This window comes from Chrysochloris asiatica, unplaced genomic scaffold, assembly GCF_000296735.1.
Source record: "Chrysochloris asiatica unplaced genomic scaffold, ChrAsi1.0 scaffold00011, whole genome shotgun sequence".
Taxonomy (NCBI): Eukaryota; Metazoa; Chordata; class Mammalia; order Afrosoricida; family Chrysochloridae; genus Chrysochloris; species Chrysochloris asiatica.
In genome coordinates, this window is record NW_006408529.1 from 10,850,243 (window position 1) to 10,863,722 (window position 13,480).

The 13,480-nt window shown below is 38.9% G+C and overlaps 1 pseudogene; it reads right to left on the reverse strand.

Annotated features, from left to right (window-relative positions):
• Positions 1-9,530: 9,530 nt before the first annotated feature.
• LOC102830516 lies at positions 9,531-13,183 on the reverse strand (annotated as a pseudogene).
• Between the last annotated feature and the right edge of the window lie 297 nt (positions 13,184-13,480).

Here is a 13,480-nt window from a genome sequence, read left to right on the forward strand (position 1 = left end):
TTTTCATATTTCTGCCACCTAGAAAATTATATTTCAATGTGTGGATTTCCCTGAAGTATCATTTAAAATTTAAATATGCACTTGTAGTCTTAGCATATTATTCTATAATATAGTTTTTAGATTACCTTTCTTTTCATTTAATCTTACGATTAAATGTTATATGTTCTTCAAATGTATGATTTTAATATCTCAACAATATTATAGTATTTACATGTACCACAAAGAATTAAGTAAACTTTTTGTTGTACAGAAGAGGTTAAAATGAAGAACTACTACATAAATTTGTATATATCTTTGATTACTTTTCAGGGGAAAAAAATGGTATAATTGTTTTGTTAAATGCAAACATTTTGTAATTTAAAATATACTGCTTTCATAAAATACATACATATATATTGTTGTTGTTAAGTGCCATCGAATCAATTCTGACCCATAGCGACCCTGTATAGGGTTTCCAAGAAGCAGCTGGTGAGCTTGAACTGCCAACCTTGCAGTTCAAATGGCTTTGCAGTCTGGCACATTAACCCACAGCGTCACTCCAGGACACTCTCGCTCTCGCTCTCTCGCTCTCTCGCTCTCTCATTCTCTCTCTCTCTCTCTCTCTCTCTCTCTCTCTCTCGCTCTGGTAGCATAGTGGTTACTAATCAGGCTGCGAACCGCAAGGTCAGCAGTTCAAAACTACCAGGGATTCCGCGGGAGAAAGATGAGGCAGTCTGCTCCCGTAAAGATTTACAGCCTCGGAAACTCTGTGCACGGTCGCTATGAGTTGGAACCGACTCCACGGCACAAAACAACAACAACAATATATATATGGAGCTCCGGTAGCATAGTGGTTATGCATCGGGTTGCTAAATTCAAAATCAGCAGTTTGGAACTACCAGACATTCTGCGGGAGAAAGATGAGGCTTTCTGCTCCCGTGCACATTTACAGCCTTGGAAACCCCTATACAGGCTTGGTATGAGTCTGAAGTGACTCCATGGCACATCACCACCACCATAATATATATTTATTACATATTTTTTCTTTTTAAATTTAATTTTTTCCCAGTCTACATTCCATGTAATATGGTATTTAAGAATAAAACCACTTCATTTCTACTAAGCATTCTTTATAAATAAATGACTTTCAGACAAAGAGATGGCATAAAAACATTACTAATACTAAAGAAAAAATTAATGCACTTACAGCAAATAAATATAATAATCTGTTTCCATGAAGATTTAAAGCCTCAGAAATCCTATGCAGGGTCATTATGAGTCAGAACCCACTCAATGGTACTTAACAAAAACAGCTAACCTTGATAATCAGAAAAAAAAGAATCTGTAATAGTGCTATAGTTTTGGGTAAACAAAGTTAAAAATATTTAGAGATAAGAGTTACAACATGTAAGTCTGTAAATGTGGCTCACAAAAGGTAGAAAAGTTTGTTATGGACATTTTACAATGTGACAGTGAAAATATTGCATTTTTACTGTTTGAGGCACTTTGTATGAAATGGTTTCATCTTCATTACAACTCTATAAAGTAGCTTCAATTGTTAACTCCTTTTTATAAATAAGCAAAGTGCATTTGAAAAAGTTCAACAACTTGCCCAGGAATGAAATGTATTGTATCCAGTTGATGCTGACTAACGGCACCCTCTGTGTTACAGAGTTGAATTGCTCTATAGGATTTTTTTGGATCCAAATGAGCTCTGGTATGGTGCTGTAGGATAAGCACTGAACAGCTAACCACAAAGTCAGCGGTTCTAAATTACCAGCTGCTCTCAGAAACCCTAATTTTGTTGTTGGTGTATGCCAATTGAATAAGTTCCGACTCACTGCAACCCTATATAAGGCAGTGCCACACCAGAAATCGTATTCATGGTAGCTATGAGTTGGAACCGACTCAACAATACACAACAATCTTTACAGAAGTAGATTACCAGACCTTTCTTCCACAGCACTGTTGGGTAGGTTCAAACTTTCTAGTATTTAGGATAGCAGTTAAGCACAAAACATTTGCCTTGCCCAGAGACCCAACAGTATATAGAGAAGTTGATATCTATCTTAGGAGGTCTGGTTATGGTACCTGCCTTCTTCACCAATATGGAAAATGGTTCCCTGGTATAAGTGTGCACATGCATTTTCAGTGTTCATTCACTTTGGGACAGGCCCTTTATGAAGAAGGAAATGACATAAAAAGATGACTGTAAAATCCTGTAAAGGGTTCATAAACAAGCACACTCTCTCACACACACACACACAGATATATGTTTGTTTGCTACATGTATACATATGTGTGTGTGTGAGTAGCATAAATATCAGAATATATTTTGTTTTATAACTTTTATGCTTCAATATGCTCAAAGAATTTTTTTTTTTTTTTGGTGAGGAAAGTAAGGAAAGGATTATTGAGTCCTTTGTACAGGTGACAAAACTGTGGCCCAGAAAAGTTAAAATATTCCACCCACATCTCTACAACTGGGAGATGTTGCAAGGGAATCAGAAACCAGATTTTATATCTCCTGGGAGATGTTGCAGGGGAATCAGAAACTAGGTTTTATAACTCCTGCCCAGTGTTCCTTCTACTGACTTTATAGGAGTATATCACCAATACTAGTTCTACTACAGAACAGAAAGTAGGAGCAGAAACTCAGAAGAAATACTAAGGACAGGACAAAGAACTTTCTTTACATATATTTTGATCTTGAAAATAGGAAGGAATGACAAAACTGCTCTCTGAAGATGACAATGTAGTCTTAACCAACCACAAAGGAGGAAAAAACAACTCAACTAAATTTACATTTCAGTCTCCTTTATAAGAAGGATTAACTTCAAAAAGAAAGCTAAATAGGAAAGTAAAATGGGGTAAAGCAAATAATAGAGGCATAAACCCTTTCAGGATACATGAGAACTTACAACTGGCAGCCTTAGATAAATATAACCACCATTGAGAGTTATTATTATTAATCCCGGTGTAATATAAATGATTTTGGATAGCACCAGATTAATATGCTCTGTTTTAATGCTTGTAAATGAAGACTCTACACACTGACTACATAACATTTGATCATGAGTGTTGCAAATGCCTTGCACCATTCACTCACTTGTTCAGCTTTCTTTGTGGCCAGGGGCAAACATTTGTGAAATGGCTGTTTGGGGCCAGAGTTCAGTCAGCACAGTGCTATATACATAGTGGGCGCTTGAAAAATATTTGCTGAGTTAAATAGAATTGGACTGAACACTTTGATGAGGTTGTCCATGGACAGAACTTAAGTTTTTCTGAACTACAAGCTTCCTTCAGGGTCATAGGAAATGACCAATGCCACTCAAAATTTGTCATGAAACAATGAAAAAAGTAACAATTAGAAAGAGGACAAATAACAAAGTTTTGGTGTTGGAAAAATTTTCTCTAGTCTTCCTACTCCTCTTGATAAACTACAATAACTATATATTACTGCATTTTAATTTAGGCGCCAAATGAAAAGTACTTTTTAAAAACTAGTATTTTAAGTGTCAGCAAAAAGGCATATTAAACGATTATTTCTTTCTTAGTGATCATAAAAACATGCATTCTGAAGCCAGGACAGCTAGATGCTAAAAGCCTTACAGATAGGGCAATAAATAAGATGAATGAATAATTGAAATTTTGCATTATGTGGCACCCACAGATTAATTTTTACAAGGAAACTTATTTCCAGTAATGATCTTAGGAAGTGATCTCTCATTAGTAGCTGTCACTGAACAGAAAAGGTAGCCAGCTTTTACCACATTAAGTAGAGAGCAAAGCTGAGTTTTTGCTGGTTTTTCTTAAGAATATTTCACAGGTAAGTCATTCTAACAAGCCAACCCATGCAATGTGAGATTTTGCTATTAGAACATAAAAACCCTCCCCCTTTCCCCTATTCCAAGTATGAATTTATGAATTCAAGCAACTATTAATTGAGTTTTCATGCACATCACGGAAAAGAATGCCTCTTCTTTTTCAAATTCTATAAAAAAAAAAATTAATAGTCAAAATACACATAAACATAAAACAAGATGTTTTTAAGTGCCTTCAAGTCAGTTCTGACTCATAGAGACCCTGTGTGGGGTTTCCAAGGAGCAGCTGGTGGACTTGAACCACCGACCTTGTGGTTAGTGGTCCCGTGCTATCCTATAGCACCACATCAGGACTCATAAAGTAAGAGTGATCTTTAATGGATGATGATTCAACAACAAAGACATTACATATTCAAATAGTATTTTCTTTGGAAGAGTAAATTTAGTGTATGGTAAATGTGGTATACAAACAAGCATGTGTATGTTTGTGAATGTGTTGTGTCTTCCTAAAAGCATGAATTGATCTAAGAAATTTTAGTTACAATTTTCCTCATAAGAACTATAATGCCATCTCAGTTCTGTATTTCACAAATTAGAAGGTGATTTCTGCCATCATTTTTTATGTCCTCCCTAATTATTCAGGTCTTACTCTGAAACAATTTCCAGTGACTTTCAAAGTATATTGTGCCTCTTTTCCTTAATGAATGACTATTAGCATCAGTTTTTGTTACATTCAAAATACCCATCAATTTCTCCTTCAATTACATGTTTAAATGTCATGTGGTTATTTTCCACTCTGTGGATTAGATAGTAATCAGAGCCAGAATGATTTTAACTTTTACTGACCCATAGAATAAAAGCAGTCTGAATTATAGAGGAAAAAATAAGTAGTAACTTAGAATGTTCATCTGAGAGGATAAAGAAAGGGAGGAAGCTCAGGAGGTACTTCCAAAGTGAAAAGACATAAAAAAAAAAAAAAAAAAAAAAAAAAAAGCTGTCTTTCTTAATTCTTGGCTTAGCTTCTGGATCCACACATCCAGGGATGTAGGCATACCATCCCAAAGTCTGTTTCTGCTGCTTCTAGTTTTGTTGGCTCCATGTTCTTTCTGCTTTAAGTCCAGACTCTTCCAGAAGGGAGAGAACTAAAGGCTCCATGTCATTACATTTTAAATCACCAGTTTACACATAGGATATGCACCCTAGCAATTTATTTATTGAGGACCCACTACTAAAAGACACCTCCAAAGACTTTGGCAATACAACAAACAAGTGGGGATTCTTACTTTATGGGGCTTTTATATAATAGGGAAGAAAGACCTTAAACAAATGATTACACATGTGATGCTGTGGCTTAATGCACTGCACTGCAATGTTGGTTGGAACTGCAAGGTCGGTGGTTCAAGCTCACCAGCTGTTCCTTGGAAACCCTATACAGGGACACTGGGGGTTGGAACTGACTCAGCAGCAGCATACAGAAGAAGCCCACGCTGCTGTGGAAATGTAAAAGGGAAGACCTAACCAGATGTGTGCAAAAGTGTATACATGGGGAAGACTAGTTGTTAAGTGCCATGGAGTCAGTTTTGACCCAGAGCAATCCTGTATAAGGTGTCTGAGGAATGGCTGGTGGGTTTGAAAGGCTGACCTTGCACTTCAAACTGACTTGGTGATCCAGCACATTACCCTGCTGCTCCATACCAAAACTCTGGGGGAGAATAATAGGAATTGCAAAAGCTTCCCTGAGTTCCTATCACCCGGGGATAAACCAAGATAGCTCTGTTAGTGTAGTGATTACGAATCGGACTGCTAACCTCCAGGTTGGCAGTTGGAAATGACCAGCTGCTTCATGGGAGAAAGATGAGGCTTTCTGCTCCGGTAAAGATTTACAGCCTCAGAAACCCTGTGCAGGGTCACTATGAGTTGGAACCGACTCCACAGCACATAACCACCATACCATTCTGATAATCATCGCTGTTTTAGCCCATTGTAGCAGCTATCTGAGTCAATCCATCTCATTGAGGGTCTCCCTTTTCTTTGCTGAATCTCTACTTTATCAAGCATGATGTCCTTCTCCCGGGACTGGTCCCTCCTGATAACATGTCCAAATTACATGAAATGAAGTCTTGCCATCCTCACTTCTAAGAAGTATTCTGCCTGTATTTTTACCGAGACATATTTGTTTGTTCTTCTGGCAGTTCACGGTAAGCTTCACCAGCACTGTAATTCAAATGCATCTGTTCCTTTCCAGTCTTCCTCTTTCATTGTCCAGCTTTTACATGCGTATGAGTGAATGAAAATACCATGGCTTGGGTCAGGCTTGTGTTAGTTCTCAAAGTGACATCTTCGCTTTTTAACACCTTTAAAAGGACTTTTGTAGCAGATTTACCCAATGCAGTGTTTCATGTGATTTCTTGGCTACTGATACAAGTGGATGAAATCTTTTAACAACTTCAATCTTTTCTCCATTTATCATGATATTGCTAACTGATTCAATTGTGAGGGTTTCTGTTTACTTTATGTTGAGGTATAATCCATACTGAGGGCTCTAGTGTCTGATTTTTATCAGTAAGAGCTTCAAGTCCTTTTTGCTTTTTGCAAGCAAAGTTGTATTGTCTGTAGTTTGGAGGTTGTTGAAGAGTATTGCTTGAAATCTTGATGCGGCCTTATTCTTTATATAGTCCAGCTTCTCGAAAGATTTAATAAATATGGGAAAGGATATAATCCTGATGAACACCTTTCCTGATTTAAACTATGCAGAATAGTTGTTAAGTTCAACTAACTGCTTCTTGGTCTATGTGCAGGTTCCTTATGAGCACAATGAAATGTTCTGAAATTCCTATTCTTTTCAAAGTCATTCATAGTTTGTTATGATCCATGCAGCTGAATGCCTTTGCATAGTCAATAAAACACAAGTAAATATCTGACTAGTATTTTCTGCTTTCAGCCAAAATCCATCTGATTTCGGCAATAATAGCCTTTGTTCCATATCCACTTCTGAATCTGGCTTAAATTTTCATCAGTTCCCTGACAATGATCTACTGCAACCATATTTGATTACCTTCACCATAATTTTACTTACATGTGATATTAATGATATTGTTTGATAATTTCTCATTCTATTTGATCACCTTTTTTTGAAATGGGCACATAGGTGAATTTCTTCAAGGTGGTTCACTAATTAATTGCCTTCCAAAATTTTTGGCATAAGGAAAAGAGTTCATCTAGTGTTGCATCTGTCTGTTGAAAACATTTCAATTGGTATTCAGTCAATTCCTGGAGCCTTATTTTTCACCAGTGCCTTCAGTGCAGCTTGGACTTCTTCCTTCTGTACCATAAGTCTTGATCATATGCTACCTCATGAAATGGTTGAAAGTCAACCAATTCTTTTTTTTTTCTTTTTCTGCAGTTACTCTGTGTATTGCTTCCATCTTCTTTGGATACTTCCTGCATAATTCGTAAATTTTGTCCATAGAATCCTCATATGCATATGAAAGGAAAATTGAACAATAATTCGAGTTAAGACCATAGAAAAATCATTCATTTGAATTATGGTGCTGGAGAAGAATATTGAAAAGTACCATAGACTTCCAGAGGAACAAATAGTCTGTCTTGGAAGAAGTACAGACACAATGCTCCTTAGAAGCCAGGATGGTGAGACTTCATCTCTCTATTTTAGACATGTTATCCAGAGTGACCCGGAGTCCTGGTGTGGCGCTGTGGGTTAATGCGCCAGACTGCAAAGCCATTTGAACTGCAAGGTTATCAGTTCAAGCTCACCAGCTGCTCCTCAGAAACCCTATCCAGGGTTGCTATGGGTTGGAACTGACTCGATGGCACTTAACAACAATCCAGAGTGACCAGTCCCTGGAGCAGGCATCATCTTAGACTGGGTTCTATAGAGAAGTGAAATTGGTGAAATATATGTATATATAAAGAGAAGTTTATATCAAGGAAATGGCTCACCCAGTTGTAAAGGTGGGATACTCCACGTCTGGATCAAATGAAATAAGATTGGCAGGTCTAGTAGATAGGCAGACAGGCAAACAGGCAGAAAGACAGATTTGATTGGGTAAGAAAGTAGGCTAATGAGGAATCCCAAGATCAACATGTAATAGAGCAAGTGACTGACTCAAGTTCAAAGACCTGGAAGTTATAGGACAAGCCAGTGCAAGATCCTGACCCAGCAGAAAGCAAGCAAGCTTTGCCTGAGTGTCTAATATGTTAAAATCAGGCCGCATCCTGAGGAAACTTCCTTTCAGTTGATTGACTGCTCATAGCAGACCTCATCATAGAGTTAATTATGTTATATTAGATTTCATTGTGGGGATAACTACATCTCAACTGCCAAAACACTGAGAATTCTGGACCATTCAATTTGACACAAAACCTTAACTATCCCTATCAGCTGGCAAGTGTACATACCTTCTTAAACCATATTTGTTGTTGCTAAGTGCTATCAAGTTGGTTCTGACTCATACCGACTCTGTACAGGGTTTCCAAGGAACAGCTGGTGAGTTTGAATTGTTGACCTTGTGGTCTGAAGTCCAATGTTTATCCTATGATGCCACACCAGGAGTCCCTTAAGTCATGTACACAATCTCTAAATAAAGACAATCATAAAGCCATACTTGCACCTAACAACTAACACTTGCATGATACAACTAATACCTGTACAACTGAAAATGTACTGACCCCCATTTAAGTCTTAATAGTTCACAAATGAACAAAAATATTTGATGCACATATACAAATAAAATTGTTCTTAGCAATTACAGTCTTCCTTTCTACAACTGGTTATATGGCTGTTGTTGGTATTTAGAACTACCTTCAACTAACCATTACGTTTTTCTTTTGTGCTCGGCAAGTACCTCACCTGGTTGTGGTTCTTTGCCTGATGGGATGACTCAAACCTTCATTCTTAAAGGCAGTCATATTGGAATTAGATTGCTGTAGCTTACCATTGACTTTAATCACAGGACATCGTAGTTTTAAGAGACATCCAAAGAATTTTCCTAGGTTCCTCACATATTCTTCGGTATCTCCATTTTTTTGTTGTTGTTATTAAGTGCTCTTGAGCCAGTCCCAGTTCTGGCGATACTGCATAGGGTTTCCAAGGAGGAGAAACTGGGTTTGAACCACTGACCTTGCAGTTAGAAGCCCAGTGCTTATCCTTCAGAGCTGTACTCCTTACCTGCATTATATAATATCAATCCATGATTAACAATTTCCTTGGTAACCATGTTCGTTTATACCAATCAATACAGTAACTCCCTTCTTTACCTGTTGAGCAAGGGGCATGAGGCACCCAAAATCCAAGGGGTATTCTTAACTTGCAGTTCAATGGAATTAGTGCTGTGTTTCCGGGTGGGTGACTTTCAGAACTAAAAATCCAGACTTGAAGTGCATAGGGTTCAGAGACAGGAAACAAAAATTTTGCAAGTGGTCACTTGTAGTAATAATTAAGTGGTACCACTCCCATTTCTACCACTGATTCCTGGACCCATGGATCCTGGATGTTGGAGAAACAGCACCACATATTGAACTCTGGCTTAGGACATATACAGCCTATGGAAGAACATTGCCCCAAGCTTTCAAGTTGAGTCTTTAAAAGACCATTCCATCGTTTGATGCAAGCCATCTTCTTCAGAATGATCAGAAACACAGTAAAACCAGTGAATTCCATGAACATGGGTCCATTATCACACTTCATTTACTGTGAAGTGGGCTCCTTTATGAGGTAATGCTGTGTGGGATATAATGACAGTGGGCAAGGCATTCTTTAAGTCTACAGATGGTAGTTTCAGAAGAAGCATTGTGTTCAGGGAAAGACAAATCCATATCCAACATGGAATAAGTCTATTCTAGTAAGAACAAAATGTTGCCCTTCCCATGATGGAAGTGGCTCAATGTAATCAACCCATAACCAGGTTGTTTGCTGATCTCCCTGAGGAATACCCCCATCTAGAGCACTGTTGGTTTCTGATGCTGGTAAATTGGGCACTCAGCAATACCTGTAGCCAAGTCAGCCTTGGTAAGGAGAAGCCCATGCTACTGAGCCCATGCATAACTTCCATCCCTTCTACCATCACCACTTTATTCATGAGCCCATTGGGCAATGACTAGAGTGGTTAGAGAATGCAAATGTTTAGTTTCCACAAAACATAGAATTGTTAAAATTTAACTTGATTGTTAAAAATCCTCCTCTGCTGAGGTAACTTTGTGTGTGAGTTCATATTAGACTTAAATGTCTTCATTTTTTGTGGCCCATTCAGAGACATCTATCTACATACCTTCTCTGCACATCTCTTTGTCAGCAATTTTTCAATCCTTTTCCTTCCAAATCCCTGACTATCCAGCCAAACCATTTGACCATGAATTAGTAGACAATCACACATCTGGCTATTCCTCTTTCCAAGCAAAATGAACAACCAGGTGTAGTGCTTAAAGTTCTGCCCATTTGGAGGATTTCCCGTCACCACTCTCCTTCAGGGAAGTTCCAGAAAAGGGATTGTAGTGCTGCTGCTGTTCACTTTCATGTGGTGCCCCCACATAGCGTGCGGAACCATCTGTAAACTTGGCATGAGTTTTCTCTCATACCCATAAGGCCATTAGTGTAGACTGAGATAGGGAAGGTGATGTTATAGGAGTGGAGACCATGGGCATTTGGGCCACTTCCTCATGAAATTTGTTTATGTCTTCAGGTTCTTCTTGAGCCCATTTCATACATATCACTTCCATTTCATGATGGAGTGTTCCGATGCACATCCGACCTTGGGACTCTGTGGATCAGACAACAACCAATTAATAGATAGCTTAGGTTACATGACAACTTGATGTACCATGTGTAGGCATTCAGTCCCTATTAAGGCCCAGTAACAAGTCAAAAGTTCTTTCTCAAATGGAGAGTAGTTATCTGCAAAGGATGGCAGGGCTTTGATCCAAAATCCTAAGTCTTTGCTGCGATTCACTAATAGGGGCTTGCTAAAGACTCTGAACTTCATCTCTATCTGCTTCTGACTGTTCAAGCTCCATTGGATCCACAGGATCATATGGTCCAGGTGGCAGAGTGGCTCGCATGACAGTCTGAACTGTTACAAACCCTTCTTTTGTTCTGGGCTCCCCTCAAAATTAGCAGCTTTACAAGTCATTTGATAAATAGGCTACAGCAGCACACCCAAATTAGAGACATGCTCCCTTCCAACTCCAAAGAGGCCCACCGGACATTGTGCCTCTTTTTAAGTTGGGGGAGGGATAAGATGTAATAACGTATCCTTTACTTTAGTAGGAATATCTCAACATATCCCACACCACTGATCCCCTATAAATTTCACTCAGATGCCTGAGTTTTTGTCAGGTTAATTTCCTATCCTTTGACCCACAAATGAAGTCCTGGTATTTTGCTGTAGGGCAAGAATCGGATCACAAGTTCATTTTAAACTGTAAGAGCGGCAGTTCAAACTCCCCAATCACTCCTCAGAAACCCTATACAGGGTCACTGTGAGTCGGAACTGACTCAATGACGCTTAACAACAACAAAAGCACACAGATATTTTATCAATGTCTAGAGTCAGTGATATTCCTTTGTTGCTCAGTCCAGTCAATATAACTGTAATGGACCAGTATGATATCTGATGCCAAAGAAAGGCAATCAAGGTCTCTGAGACCTAAATTATGACATAGTGTTGATGTACCTTTAAGGCAGGACAGTGCAGGTGTATTGTTGGCCTTGACAGCAGAAGGCAAGTTGTTTCTGGTGATCCTTTATAAGTGGAATAGATAAAAATGCATTGGCCAAGTTGATAACTGCATATCAGGTACTAGGAGATGTATTACTTTGCTCATGCGATGACACACCATCTGAAACAGCAACTGTAATTGGAATTACCACCTGATTAAGTTTATAATAATCTACTGTCACTTTTAAAGATCCATCTGTTGTTTTCTTAGGCCATATAGGTAAGTTAAATAGTGAGATGGTTAGAATCACCACCCCTGCATCCCTCAAGTACTTGATTGTGGCAATGCAATATTGCTTTTGTCATACTATTTTCCTAGGTTAAAGCACTTCTAATGACTTCCAGATGGCTTTTAAAACCATAATTGCCATTACTCCTCATTTCAGGAAGGAGCTCTGGTAGCATAATGATTATGAGTTGGGCTGCTAACCTCAAGGTCAGCAGTTCAAAACGACTAGCTGTTCCACAGAAGAAAGATGACGGCTTTCTGCTCTTGTAAAAATTTACGGCTTCAGAAACCCTCTAAGTTGGAACTGACTCTCCACCACCACTACCACCCACCTCACCACCACCACCTCATTTCAGGGATCCAATTTTGCAGTTCTGCTAGTTGCTGAATATGTCTATTCCGATTATGCATTCTGAAACAGGGTAAATCATAATAGGATGAGTTCAGGGACCCACTGTATCTATGTGAGATTTACCTTAGTTAGGACCTCTGGTAGCATAGTGGTTACCAATCGGGCTGCCAGACTCAAGGTCAGCAGTTCGAAACTACCAGCTGTTCCATGGGAGAAAGATGAGGCTTTCTGGTCCCATAAAGATTTACAGCCTCGAAAACCCTGTACTGGTTCACTATGAGTCAGAAGTGGCTCCATGGCACATAAAACAACAACAACAAATATTCTATTAATAATTTGATTTCCATATACCTTTACTTTGACTAGTGGGCAACAGCGGCACTTTGGGTCATCTGGAATTAATGTCAATTCAGAGCAGTGCCCAATTATCCCTGAAAAATCTGATTATTTCCTTTACTCTAATGAACAGTTACACTTGTAAAAGACCATAGATTCCTTTGGAGAAGACTGGGAGAAAAACTAACAACACACATTTCTTCAAATGTAGTGGCATCCTTCCTCAAAGGGACCAGACCTCACCTTCATTCAAGGGGCTGTGGATCTGTAAATTGGCTCAAGTACGGCAATTGATTGAGAATGACCCTCTATTCTGGTGATTTAAGTTAGACGGCCATTCATTTGACCTAGAATTCTATTTATACAGATCCAGTAAATATTTAGTAGATTCCCCATATATTTCGCTCTAAGGGACACATGTTCTAAGTAGCCAGTTCTGTAAGTCCACATAGGTTAGACTATTTTGATTACTATTTTGATTCTGTTGTCCATTACAGTAACTACACTCACCTTGTCTTTGTTGATTACGTGCTGCCACCTGGCCCCTACCACCATGAGGTCCAATCAGCCCCACTGTAGTTAGATGTATTATATCAATTCGTGTAGTTCCCATTGTCAAGTCTGTCTTACATAAAATTATAATCACAGCACTCTTCAAGGATGCTGGGGTTCCCTTCACAAGTTTGTTCTTCACTTTTGTGGTAAAAGGTGTGCCCTCAGGCCATTCCATGTTTAAGTTTATGGGTTGTAGTTGTTAGGTGCCAGCAAGTCGGCACTGACTCATAGCAACCTTATGCACAGCAAAACAAAACAATGTCCAATCCTGGGCCAACCTCACTACTGTTGCCACACTTGAGTCCATCGATGCTACCACCTGGCTAATCCATCTCGTTGGGGGTCTTCCTCTTTTTCTCGGGCCCTCCATCTTACCAAACATGATATCCTTTTCCAGCTACTAGTCCCTCCTGACAATATATCTGAAGTACGAGAGACCAAGTTTGGCCATCTTGGCCTCTAAGGAGCACTC